At 41.5% G+C, this 13,222-nt stretch overlaps 1 protein-coding gene and 1 pseudogene across 2 annotated transcripts in view; both read right to left on the bottom strand.

Moving 5' to 3' along the window:
• The window catches only part of Serpinb6a (serpin family B member 6A), a 118,555-nt gene that overhangs the window by 91,953 nt on the left and 13,380 nt on the right, over positions 1 to 13,222 (bottom strand). For both annotated transcript variants that reach the window (XM_087590056.1, NM_001395026.1), the window contains 1 exon segment: positions 10,730 to 10,838. The gene's annotated coding sequence lies outside the window, so the exon portion shown is untranslated.
• Positions 11,562 to 12,293, bottom strand: LOC148000101 (large ribosomal subunit protein eL13 pseudogene; annotated as a pseudogene).

Genomic DNA, 13,222 nt, shown 5'->3' with positions numbered 1-13,222 from the left:
CCCACTCTCATCAATGGACAGATCATGGAAACAGAAATTAAACAGAGATGTAGACAGACTAAGAGAAGTCATGAGCCAAATGGACTTAACGGATATTTATAGAACATTCTATCCTAAAGCAAAAGGATATACCTTCTTCTCAGCTCCTCATGGTACTTTCTCCAAAATTGACCATATAATTGGTCAAAAAACGGGCCTCAACAGGTACAGAAAGATAGAAATAATCCCATGCGTGCTATCGGACCACCACGGCCTAAAACTGGTCTTCAATAACAATAAGGGAAGAATGCCCACATATACGTGGAAATTGAACAATGCTCTACTCAATGATAACCTGGTCAAGGAAGAAATAAAGAAAGAAATTAAAAACTTTTTAGAATTTAATGAAAATGAAGGTACAACATACCCAATCTTATGGGACACAATGAAAGCTGTGCTAAGAGGAAAACTCATAGCGCTGAGTGCCTGCAGAAAGAAACAGGAAAGAGCATATGTCAGCAGCTTGACAGCACACCTAAAAGCTCTAGAACAAAAAGAAGCAAATACACCCAGGAGGAGTAGAAGGCAGGAAATAATCAAACTCAGAGCTGAAATCAACCAAGTAGAAACAAAAAGGACCATAGAAAGAATCAACAGAACCAAAAGTTGGTACTTTGAGAAAAATCAACAACATAGATAAACCCTTAGCCAGACTAACGAGAGGACACAGAGAGTGCGTCCAAATTAACAAAATCAGAAATGAAAAGGGAGACATAACTACAGATTCAGAGGAAATTCAAAAATCATCAGATCTTACTATAAAAACCTATATTCAACAAAACTTGAAAATCTTCAGGAAATGGACAATTTCCTAGACAGATACCAGGTATCGAAGTTAAATCAGGAACAGATAAACCAGTTAAACAACCCCATAACTCCTAAGGAAATAGAAGCAGTCATTAAAGGTCTCCCAACCAAAAAGAGCCCAGGTCCAGACGGGTTTAGCGCAGAATTCTATCAAACCTTCATAGAAGACCTCATACCAATATTATCCAAACTATTCCACAAAATTGAAACAGATGGAGCCCTACCGAATTCCTTCTACGAAGCCACAATTAGTCTTATACCTAAACCACACAAAGACACAACAAAGAAAGAGAACTTCAGACCAATTTCCCTTATGAATATCGACGCAAAAATACTCAATAAGATTTTGGCAAACCGAATTCAAGAGCACATCAAAACAATCATCCACCATGATCAAGTAGGCTTCATCCCAGGCATGCAGGGATGGTTTAATATACGGAAAACCATCAACGTGATCCATCATATAAACAACCTGAAAGAACAGAACCACATGATCATTTCATTAGATGCTGAGAAAGCATTTGACAAAATTCAACACCCCTTCATGATAAAAGTCCTAGAAAGAATAGGAATTCAAGACCCATACCTAAACATAGTAAAAGCCATATACAGCAAACCAGTTGCTAACATTAAACTAAATGGAGAGAAACTTGAAGCAATCCCACTAAAATCAGGGACTAGACAAGGCTGCCCACTCTCTCCCTACTTATTCAATATAGTTCTTGAAGTTCTAGCCAGAGCAATCAGACAACAAAAGGAGATCAAGGGGATACAGATCGGAAAAGAAGAGGTCAAAATATCACTAGTTGCAGACGACATGATAGTATATTTAAGTGATCCCAAAAGTTCCACCAGAGAACTACTAAAGCTGATAAACAACTTCAGCAAAGTGGCTGGGTATAAAATTAACTCAAATAAATCAGTTGCCTTCCTCTATACAAAAGAGAAACAAGCCGAGAAAGAAATTAGGGAAACGACACCCTTCATAATAGACCCAAATAATATAAAGTACCTAGGTGTGACTTTAACCAAGCAAGTAAAAGATCTGTACAATAAGAACTTCAAGACACTGAGGAAAGAAATTGAAGAAGACCTCAGAAGATGGAAAGATCTCCCATGCTCATGGATTGGCAGGATTAATATAGTAAAAATGGCCATTTTACCAAAAGCAATCTACAGATTCAATGCAATCCCCATCAAAACACCAATCCAATTCTTCAAAGAGTTAGACAGAACAATTTGCAAATTCATCTGGAATACCAAAAAACCCAGGATAGCTAAAGCTATCCTCAACAATAAAAGGACTTCAGGGGGAATCACTATCCCTGAACTCAAGCAGTATTACAGAGCAATAGTGATAAAAACTGCATGGTATTGGTACAGAGACAGACAGATAGACCAATGGAATAGAATTGAAGACCCAGAAATGAACCCACACACTTATGGTCACTTGATTTTTGACAAAGGAGCCAAAACCATCAAATGGAAAAAAGATAGCATTTTCAGCAAATGGTGCTGGTTCAACTGGAGGGCAACATGTAGAAGAATGCAGATCGATCCATGCTTATCACCCTGTACAAAGCTTAAGTCCAAGTGGATCAAGGACGTCCACGTCAAACCAGACACACTCAAACTAATAGAAGAAAAACTAGGGAAGCATCTGGAACACATGGGCACTGGAAAAAATTTCCTGAACAAAACACCAATGGCTTACGCTCTAAGATCAAGAATCGACAAATGGGATGTCATAAAACTACAAAGCTTCTGTAAGGCAAAGCACACTGTGGTTAGGACAAAACGGCAACCAACAGATTGGGAAAAGATCTTTACCAATCCTACAACAGATAGAGGCCTTATATCCAAAATATACACAGAACTCAAGAAGTTAGACCGCAGGGAAACAAATAAACCTATTAAAAAATGGGGTTCAGAGCTAAACAAAGAATTCACAGCTGAGGAATGCCGAATGGCTGAGAAACACCTAAAGAAATGTTCAACATCTTTAGTCATAAGGGAAATGCAAATCAAAACAACCCTGAGATTTCACCTCACACCAGTGAGAATGGCTAAGATCAAAAACTCAGGTGACAGCAGATGCTGGCGAGGATGCGGAGAAAGAGGAACACTCCTCCATTGTTGGTGGGATTGCAGACTGGTACAACCATTCTGGAAATCAGTCTGGAGGTTCCTCACAAAATTGGACATTGAACTGCCTGAGGATCCAGCTATACCTCTCTTGGGCATATACCCAAAAGATGCCTCAACATATAAAAGAGACACGTGCTCCACTATGTTCATCGCAGCCTTATTTATAATAGCCAGAAACTGGAAAGAACCCAGATGCCCTTCAACAGAGGAATGAATACAGAAAATGTGGTACATCTACACAATGGAATATTACTCAGCTATCAAAAACAACGAGTTTATGAAATTCGTAGGCAAATGGTTGGAACTGGAAAATATCATCCTGAGTGAGCTAACCCAATCACAGAAAGACATACATGGTATGCACTCATTGATAAGTGGCTATTAGCCCAAATGCTTGAATTACCCTAGATCCCTAGAACAAACGAAACTCAAGACGGATGATCAAAATGTGAATGCTTCACTCCTTCTTTAAATGAGGAAAAAGAATACCCTTGGCAGGGAAGGGAGAGGCAAAGATTAAAACAAAGACTGAAGGAACACCCATTCTGAGCCTGCCCCACATGTGGCCCATACATATACAGCCACCCAATTAGACAAGATGGATGAAGCAAAGAAATGCAGACCGACAGGAGCCGGATGTAGATCTCTCCTGAGAGACACAGCCAGAATACAGCAAATACAGAGGCGAATGCCAGCAGCAAACCACTGAACTGAGAATAGGTCCCCCGTTGAAGGAATCAGAGAAAGAACTGGAAGAGCTTGAAGGTGCTCGAGACTCCAAAAGTACAACAATGTCAAGCAACCAGAGCTTCCAGGGACTAAGCCACTACCTAAAGACTATACATGGACTGACCCTGGACTCTGACCTCATAGGTAGCAATGAATATCCTAGTAAGAGCACCAGTGTAAGGGGAAGCCCTGGGTCCTGCTAAGACTGAACCCCCAGTGAACTAGACTATGGGGGGAGGGCGGCAATGGGGGGAGGGTTGGGAGGGGAACACCCATAAGGAAGGGGAGGGGGGAGGAGGATGTTTGTCCGGAAACCGGGAAAGGGAATAACACTTGAAATGTATATAAGAAATACTCAAGTTAATAAAAAAAAAAAAAGATCATAAATTCTTTCCAAAGGAAACATCACCCCCTAATTACAGGCATTTTCTAGAGCTAAGATGAGCTTCCTATAAACCTTCCCAAATCACCAAGCACACAAGGAGGCAAAGATGTGACTGATTAAGTACAAAGCACCAAATAAAACGTAAATCACTCATGGGTTTCACATAGTAGCAATATGAAACAATCACATAAATTACCACATGTAAGGTGTTTACACACATTCAAAAATGAACACATTTCAAAGAAACACATATTTTAGAGCTGAAACACATAGAAGTTGAAACTAAACACTGGCTAGGTAAACTAGTAGTCCCACGGATTACGGAGAGAATTAATGAGCTAAAAAGATCTGAACAAGTGCTGGATAGAGGACTTTGTGGGCAAAGCATGGGAATCTGAGTGTGGGTCCTGAGCAACCACCTGAAAGGCTGGGTACGTGCATGTAACCCCAGTGCTAGAGGGTGGATACAAACAGAGCCCAGGTTTAACTGGCCAGCCCTTTCAACCAAAAGGTCATGCTCCAAGTTCAGTGACAGAGCGTGTTTCAAAAAGTAAGTGACTGAGTGACTGAGGAAGACATCCCAACAATTAACCTTTGGCCTCCACAGAAGCAAGTACACCACCACTACCACCACCACTACCACCACCACTACCACCACCACTACCACCACCACTACCACCACCACTATCACCACCACTACCACCACCACCACCACTACCACTACCACTACCACCACCACTACCACCACCACCACCACTACCACCACCACTACCACCACCACTACCACCACCACCACCACTACCACCACCACTACCACCACCACTACCACCACCACTACCACCACCACCACCACTACCACCACCACCACCACTACCACTACCACCACCACTACCACCACCACTACCACCACCACCACCACTACCACCACCACTACCACCACCACTACCACCACCACTACCACCACCACCACCACTACCACCACCACCACCCTACCACTACCACCACCACTACCACCACCACTACAACCACCACTACCACCACCCTTTCCCCAAAAAAGATCTGACCAAGTAAGAAAATAAATGAAAAAGACAAAGACTAGGGGCATGGCAAATTGAGACATTAATTTTTATAGAAACATTAATTGGCTGTCAGGTTTAATAAATACCACATGGATCAAGCAGCACAAATAAAAACTATTAGACAGTATACAGTGAAACCATCCAACACACAGGAAAAATGAAAATGACTGCAAAAATGAATAGCCAGATCCAGACCATAGGAGAAAAATTAAGACATTTTTAACAGATTAAAAAGAGAGTTTTCAATGAATATACATTACTAGAGAAATTTCTTAAAATTATATGTCTTTTAGAAGGACAATAATATAAAAAAATAAAAGGAGGGCTGAAATGCAGTGGCCATGGGGGACAAGAACAATGGGGGATGTGTTAACTCTAGGCAAATAATTATTATGAAATTATTATAATATGGTTGAATTCACAGTGTGGCAGCTGAAGCAGGGGAATAAATGGTAATATTCAAGAAATAATGTATAAGATAATAATCTAAAATAAAGCAGCCACTTCAAATGGCATGTATATACTCAGTATATATTCAGGTTACTAGAGTTCTCTGAAATAATAGAGGCTAATGGTCAACCTTATAAGGAGAAAACAGATTTTAAAAAAAAGTCCAATTGCCCAAAAGAAAGTATGGATGGAGGAAAACTGACAGGCATGATGGCAAGTGTCTATGACTCTAGTATTTGGAAGGCAGAAGGGCCAGGCGCTCACTTGCATAGTAATTTCAGGGCCAGCCTATGCTACATGAGACTCTGTCGCAAATAACAGAGAGAGAGAAAAAAAAAAGAGGAAACGAGGGAGAGAGGCAGGGAAGAAAGGAAAAAAGAGAGGAGGGAGGGAGGGAGGTGTTATGGTTTTATATGCTTGCCCGAGGGAGTGGCACTATTAGGAGGTGTGTCCTTCATACCCAGGGCTCCAGCTGCATATGTAGCAGAGGATGGCCTTGTTGGGCAGCAATGGGAGGAGAATCCCTTGGTCCTGCCAAGGCTGGACCCCAAAGTGTAGGAGGATGTCAGGGTAGGAGGTGGGAAGGGGTGGGTGACTAGGTGGGGGAACACCCCCATACAATAAGGGGGAGGGAAGATGGGATGGGGGCTTATGGATGGGAAACCGGGTAAGGGGATAACACTTGAAATATAAATTAAAAAATATCCAATTTTTAAAAAGGTGTGTCCTTGTTGAAGAGGTGTGTCACTGTGGGCATGGGAAGCCAGTCTCCTCCTGTTTGTCTTCAGATGAAATGTAGAACTCTCAGCTCCCCCTGCACCATGCCTGCCTGGATGCTGCCATGCTCCTGCCTTGATAATAACGGACTGGACCTCTGACCTATAAGCCAGCCCCAATTAAATGTCATTATAAGAGTTGCCTTGGGGGTTGGGGATTTAGCTCAGTGGTAGAGCGCTTGCCTAGCAAGCGCAAGGCCCTGGGTTCGGTCCCCAGCTCCGGAAAAAAAAAGAAAAAAAAAAAGAGTTGCCTTGGTCATGGTGTCTGTTCACAGCAGTAAAGCCCTAAGAAAGGAGGGAGTAAATAAGTAAAACAGACTGAAGACACATGATATACAATGGTGGGGCAAAAAACAGGAAAGGGGAGATAAGGAAAAGAGTAAATCATACAAATACAGATATGCCGGGTATAGCGACATTTCCTTTATAATAGTCCACATACAGATGATGGTCCCATAAAATTACTGTGGAGCAGAAGAATCCTATTATGGTGGACATATAGCTTCCCTACACCATAGCATAGCACACTAATCCTGTGTCTGTGGTGATAGCATGGTGATTTTGATGTAAGATCTACAACTCATAAGCCACAGATAGCTGTCTTTAATTTGAATTTAAGTTTGCCTGTATTGGCTGACATTCTGGCCCATTTCTTTACTTTGTGATTCAGACATATTAGGATTTTTCCTTCCATAGTATTTTACATTTTCAGTTTACCTGGTTTTACTATTTTCTTTTTTTCCTCCATTCTCATCTTCCTTTAGATGATCTCATTTTAAATTCTAGTTATATCCTTCTACTAATTTGGCCCCATATAGTCAAATGAAAATTTTCCTCTCTAGTCTTAGGTAGGGTCCCCTGATCTGAAGCATCCCTGAGACATATAATGTTACCTTATCAGTTATAATCCTGCTACATGCCCTGTGATCTCAATTAGGTTGCTTAGCAACTCTTTTTTTAAAAACAATAGCTTTAAACTCACTGTGTTGGTTATTTTGTTTCCTATGATAAAATACCATGCTGACCAAAAGCAACTTTAAAAAGAGTTTGTCTTAACTCATGGTTCCAGAGAGAGAAAAGGAAACCATAATGGTAAGGAAGGCTTAGCATGTGCAAAGGAGATGGCTGACAACATACACATGCAGGATGCAGAGAAAGCAAAAAGGGAGGCTGTAAACCCTCATAGCCCACCCCTAGTGACTACTAAAGACTCCATAACTTCACAAACAGTACCACTAACTGGGGCCTTTGGGGACATTTCACAACAAAATCACATCCATCAAAATCCAATATGTGACTATTAGAAAAGACAATGAAGTGTGGCCTTTTTTTTTCTTTTAAGTTTATTCAACACAAAAATAATCTTCAACTTCACTGAAGTGGTTGACCATGTTCACAACCAAAATCACCCTCTAAACTGGAATTCAGTTGCACAGCCTACACCAGTCTCAGCTTTTTTGTTAGCACCAGGGGACATAACAAGTCCTTCTGTAGGTGTCTCTCTGTCTACCTCCACCCTTGTGAATCTTGCAGGTGGTTCACTCTCTAGAACTTTAGGCCAAGGCCTGCCTGCCAGTCTGAGGATGGCTGTGGTACAAGCTGTGTCAGGCAATATCTCCAGAGGAAGCTGGAAGTAATCTCAGAGATACTGGATACCTTCATTTGTAAGGCACAAAAAAAATGTTTCCAGGCACCCCAACTACAGCAGTTATTAGGTTAGGATGCTAACGTCTTACCAAATTAGCAATTTACCCAGAAGTTCTTTCTCAATAACATAACATGAATGTGTAGTGACCATCGGGAGGTGTATGTGAGCCTCCCCAATCTGCTCCTGCCTCCCCTTAGCCTGACACCAGCAACCTTAGCCAGAATCCTAACATGGTCTAGAAAGGGACATCACAAAAAGCTAACATTAGATGATGTATTAAAAAGGCCTCTAATGAGTACCTAAATATACTTTCACAACTACCCCATCTCTAACAAGGTGGTGCAGGCCTCTGTGAGAACTGGTCCTTTTGACTAGATAGTTCTAGGGAGGGAAGACTTGAAGTTTCATGTTTTGACTGGGTTTGTTTCAAAATTACCAGAAGAAAAGTGTAGAAAATGCTTGTGGTGTACTAATTCTTTTCTGTATTTAAGTTACTGTGATTGACATACACTTATAATTAAATTCTGAACTGAAAAAAATAAACGAAAGGAAGGAAGAAAGGGAAGAAGGAAGGAAGGAAGGAAAGAAGGAAGGAAGGAACGAAGGAAGGAAGGAACGAAGGAACGAAGAAACGAAGGAACAAAGGAAGGGTGAGTCTACAGGCAAACTGCTCCCTTACATAGCTTCAAGGCTTGAAAGACTGTGTGATCTTCATTACAATGAAGTTGGATACATTTTATTTGCTAGTGCAGGAATTTTGATCATTTGGACATCTTTCTTGGTAACCATCACTCCATCCTTAAAAAGGACTTCATAGATAGCAATCTGGTTCTTAGGCACTAACATCACAGAGACTGCATGGTCCAAGGTGGAGGCAGGAAGGTGGAGGTGTGACTCTTAAGTGAAGCACACACCAAACTGTTAAGTTTCCTTAGGATCAAGTTTGATCCCCAGTGCCCATGTAAAAAGTTAGATGTGATGGTATACAGCTATAATCCCAGCACTGGTAAAGTGAAACTGGGAGTTTGCAGGCCAGCCATGCTGGCAGCAGCTGAGTAAGGAAGACCCTACTTTAGCAAGATGAAAAATAAGACCCCAACGCCTGACAGTTGTTCTTTGATCTCTGCACACATGCCATAGCTGTGTGTTTCATACTGGCTAGTCCTGAAATTATTCCTGTGTCAAAGCCATAGACTCTAGTTTGGCCTGAGTAGGGAATCTCCTTTGACAGTAGACTAAAGGAATAGAACAGAGAACCTAGAAATCAGCCCAGACAATACAGACACCTGATCCTGAAAAGGAAAAGAGGAATATTCAGCCTCTAATATCCACACGTTGAAGAATGAAACTAGATCCTTGTCTGTCACTGTGTAGCCTAAATTGTACTAAAGATCTTAATGTGAAATAACTGATGCTTTGCAACAACTCAAGGAAAATACTTCAAGATCTAGGCATGGGGACTAGGAAGATGGCTCAGCAGTCAGGAATTAGTACTCTTAAAGAAGACCTGAGTTTGCTTTCTAGCACCCACATAGGCTAGGCAGCTCACAGCCACCTGTAATTTCTGCTCCAGGAGATCTAACACCTCTGGCCTACACACATGCACAGACACTTTAAAATTTTAAACTCTTGAACAATCTAGATATTAGTGATTACTTACTGAATAAGACTTCAATACTTGTGGAAATAACAAGAACTAAAATCCAAATACCTGACTTGTCTCATTAATCTGATAAGGTCACTTGATCCCTGGTGTGCCTGAGTCTACAAAAGCTTCCCAGAGTAGAAGAGGTATGACTAACTTGTTCCTAAATACTGGTGACTGTGCATCTGCTGCCCTCTGGTGGCAGTCTGAAGTTGATGAACTTGGATTCAACTATAGGGCAGAGGGGACATAGCAGGGCTACCAGGCCCAGCCCCCTGTAGAATAACTTTGGGGCTTCTGCACATCTAAGCCATGTGTTTCCCTTCTGCAGGATATGTCCTGGCATTCAATCTTTCCTCTAGCTCTGAGAAATCAACCACAAAAGGCCCTTGCTGATCAATAATACTTAAGAACTATCTCTCATCAGAGAAATGAAGCCAAAACTGGAAATAAGATATACTGCCCTCAAAGTAATCAAAATCTATGCCTCACACCAGAAAATTTTTAATAGCTACCTGACAGTGTCTTCTAAGGTGTGCTTTAAGAGCTGACTAGACAAATCGTTTTGGATGTAGGCAAAGGCAAATCTTTTGCACAGCGTTTCTTATGATATGACAAATGACCACATAGACAATGATGAGAAATTCCAAGTCCAGTATCTCACAAAGTATAACTAAAGAATGGGAAGCATGGGGGAAAGGGGCATTAATCCAGGAGGAACATCTGTTCTACTCAGAGGATGAAACTGGTTAGGAGTTCTGAGAACTGATATTGAAGAAATGAGAAACATCAGGCTTTTGCCACAAAAAACTTCCTCTTCTACTTATCCACCACAACTTGAACTTGACACAGTAAGAAGTCAGAAAACCTATAGGTATCAAATTGCAGAAAAAATGATAATCTGTACATTCTGACCTCACACGAGAAGAGGTTCTTTTAATAAACTGGTATTTAATTTTCTCTCAAGAACATTTAGAGTGTTATTAACTCATAGAGGGGAATTTCTAACCACTTCTCACCTACCTTTCTTATTTCCAGAGGGAGCCGCAGGTTCAGCATGGAACTCAGGCCAGTCCAGGAATGCCACACTTCTGTGGTGTTGAAGAGGTGACTCTGGCTTCTAAGGCTTCATCTAATAAAGGAAAGCAATAGTGGCATGGTGGGCCCAGAGGCCACAGACTTTGGAAAAGAAAAGCCAGTCACCATATTCCCCTTGACATTTTTTAGCAATATTGTTCAACAGAGAGTTAGCAATACAGAGAGTTGCAAATGCCAGCTACCAGTGTATGGCCTGTCCGCTACCCACCTACCTTAATATTTATTTTAAAAGCAAATATAAATTTAGCATCCTTCATTTGGGGAAGATTCTGGAAAGAAGAAAAGAAACCCTAGGCACATACCCACATACTATGTGGAATAATGATCTCTAGGAAGCCTGTGCAACCGTCATCAGTCTGGGCCTAAACAAACCTAACTTTGGCCACCATCTCTGTAGAGAAGCCTTAATATAAGGGTGGAAATATGTGGTTGAAAGTGATGTGTATGGGTATCAACTGAATATAGGTACGTTTATGACTGCAAGTATTGTCAACTTGACACCTCCAGCCCTACCTGTGAAGGTGTTTTCAGAGGTTTAACTGAAGAGTAGGAAGCATGGTCTACATTCTCAGACTGAACAAACAGAGAAAAGGGAGAAAGCTGAGTACTAAAATTTCATCTCTAGTACTAACATGCTTTCTGACTACATAAGCAAAGAGACCAGCCACCCATATCACTGCCACAGTGGATTAGATTCTAAGCCAAAGCAATCCCTTTCTTTCTTCCTTCCTTCCTTCCTTCGTCTTCTTTTTCTTTTTTCTTTTTGCTTTATAAAAGATTTACTCTAACACTCCAACTGCACATTCCTTTTTCTTTTCAACATTCGATTGGATGCCAAAGAGTCAGGCATTGGCATAGGCCATGCGAAGACTGGCAAGAGTTGTTCTCTTCTGTGATGACTCTGGCTTTTTCTTTTTTGAACACATTCTTGATGGACATCACAGATCCTGTTAGCTGGGTGGCCAATTTAAGTTCTTCAGTAGAACTATTTCCCTTCTTTGGAGCAGAAGGCTTACTGGGGAAAAGTATGATCTTAGAGCGGTACTCCTTCAGACACACCATGTTGGCCTGTAGTGATTCAGTGGATCTGTTTTGCTTCCTTGGGTTCACAGAGATGCCGATGGTATGAGCCATTTTCTTGTGGATACCAGCCACCCTGAGTTTTTCCAGGCCAAAGCTCCTGCCTGCCCGGACAAACATTGGTATGGTATCTAACTGTACGGAACCTCACTATGGGCCTGATGAGACCAGACAGGGGACAAGAGGCTATGCGGCTTGCCCAGTCTTGCATCTGCGGATCTTGTATGTCGGCTGGTTGAGTGAGGTGTCCGCTTGCTGCTGCCAATCCCTGTGGAAGTGGGGCTTCAGAATCATGCCATGCTGGCTGAGTGCCATGGCTGCCTAAGGCCGAGAGGGAGAGGAGGACCCCTTCCTTCCTTCTTTAACTTGCTTTTGTCAGCTATTTTGTCACAGCAATGAGAAAGAAGTAACCAATACAACCTAGCAAGAACTCCAGATGCCCAGGTGACATGTTAGACTGTCTTTCCCAGCAATGTAAACACTAGTCATGGAGCATAAAACTGAGTAGAAAGAAACAAATAGAAAAAATATTTTGCTAGTGTAATCAAAAGTTTTTGCAGTCTCTGTCTTAGTCTCTTTTTATTATAACAAAATATGTAGCTGAGTTCTTTATAAAGCTGGGGTGCTTTAGTTCATAGTTTGGCAGGGTGAAAGTCCAATAGTGGATGTCTCCATGTCTTTAATTTCCTTGAATGTTTCAAGGTAGATGGTATTACTATGGTGAGAACATGTGAATAAGAGACCATAGGGCAAGGCTAAAAGCCTGAGAAGTTTGGGGGCCAGGCTCGCTCGCTCGCTCACTCATTTATTTAGTTATTTATTTAGTTATTTAGTTATTTGACAAGGAAGTATTCTCATTGCTTCAAAAGAAGGCTAGTAGTAGGAGTAAGGCTCTCATTCATTAGTATATACATAAAGCACTAAAAACAGTGTTTATGTTGTACTGTCAGCTTTTGTTACAGTTAGTGAAACATGATGTTTTCTAAGCCCGGAGTACTTTCCCCAGCCTACTGCTTTCCCAGTGAAGAGTTCCTCAAGTAAGGCTTCTCTGAAAACTGCACTCATCTTTTCTCTATATAAATGCCCAATGATATATTTTCAGCAACACTATCCACAACAAAGCTGCTTTGTATACCTAATCACATGAAATGGTTGTAAGTCCTGTCCACATCCCATTTGACACAGTGCTTGATTAGCCACCTGCAGGATTCTAGATCCCACCCTTAGCACAGGGGGTGAGGGGCAGGTGTAGGGAAACTAAATGATTTGTCTTCAGAAATGACTCCAGCAATATGCCTTCTACCCTCATACTGTCACTTCCATCCCACACTCGCTCCT

This window comes from Rattus norvegicus, chromosome 17, assembly GCF_021556685.1.
Source record: "Rattus norvegicus strain SHRSP/BbbUtx chromosome 17, alternate assembly SHRSP_T2T, whole genome shotgun sequence".
NCBI lineage: Eukaryota > Metazoa > Chordata > Mammalia > Rodentia > Muridae > Rattus > Rattus norvegicus.
This window is presented reverse-complemented; position numbering and strand designations above follow the sequence as displayed.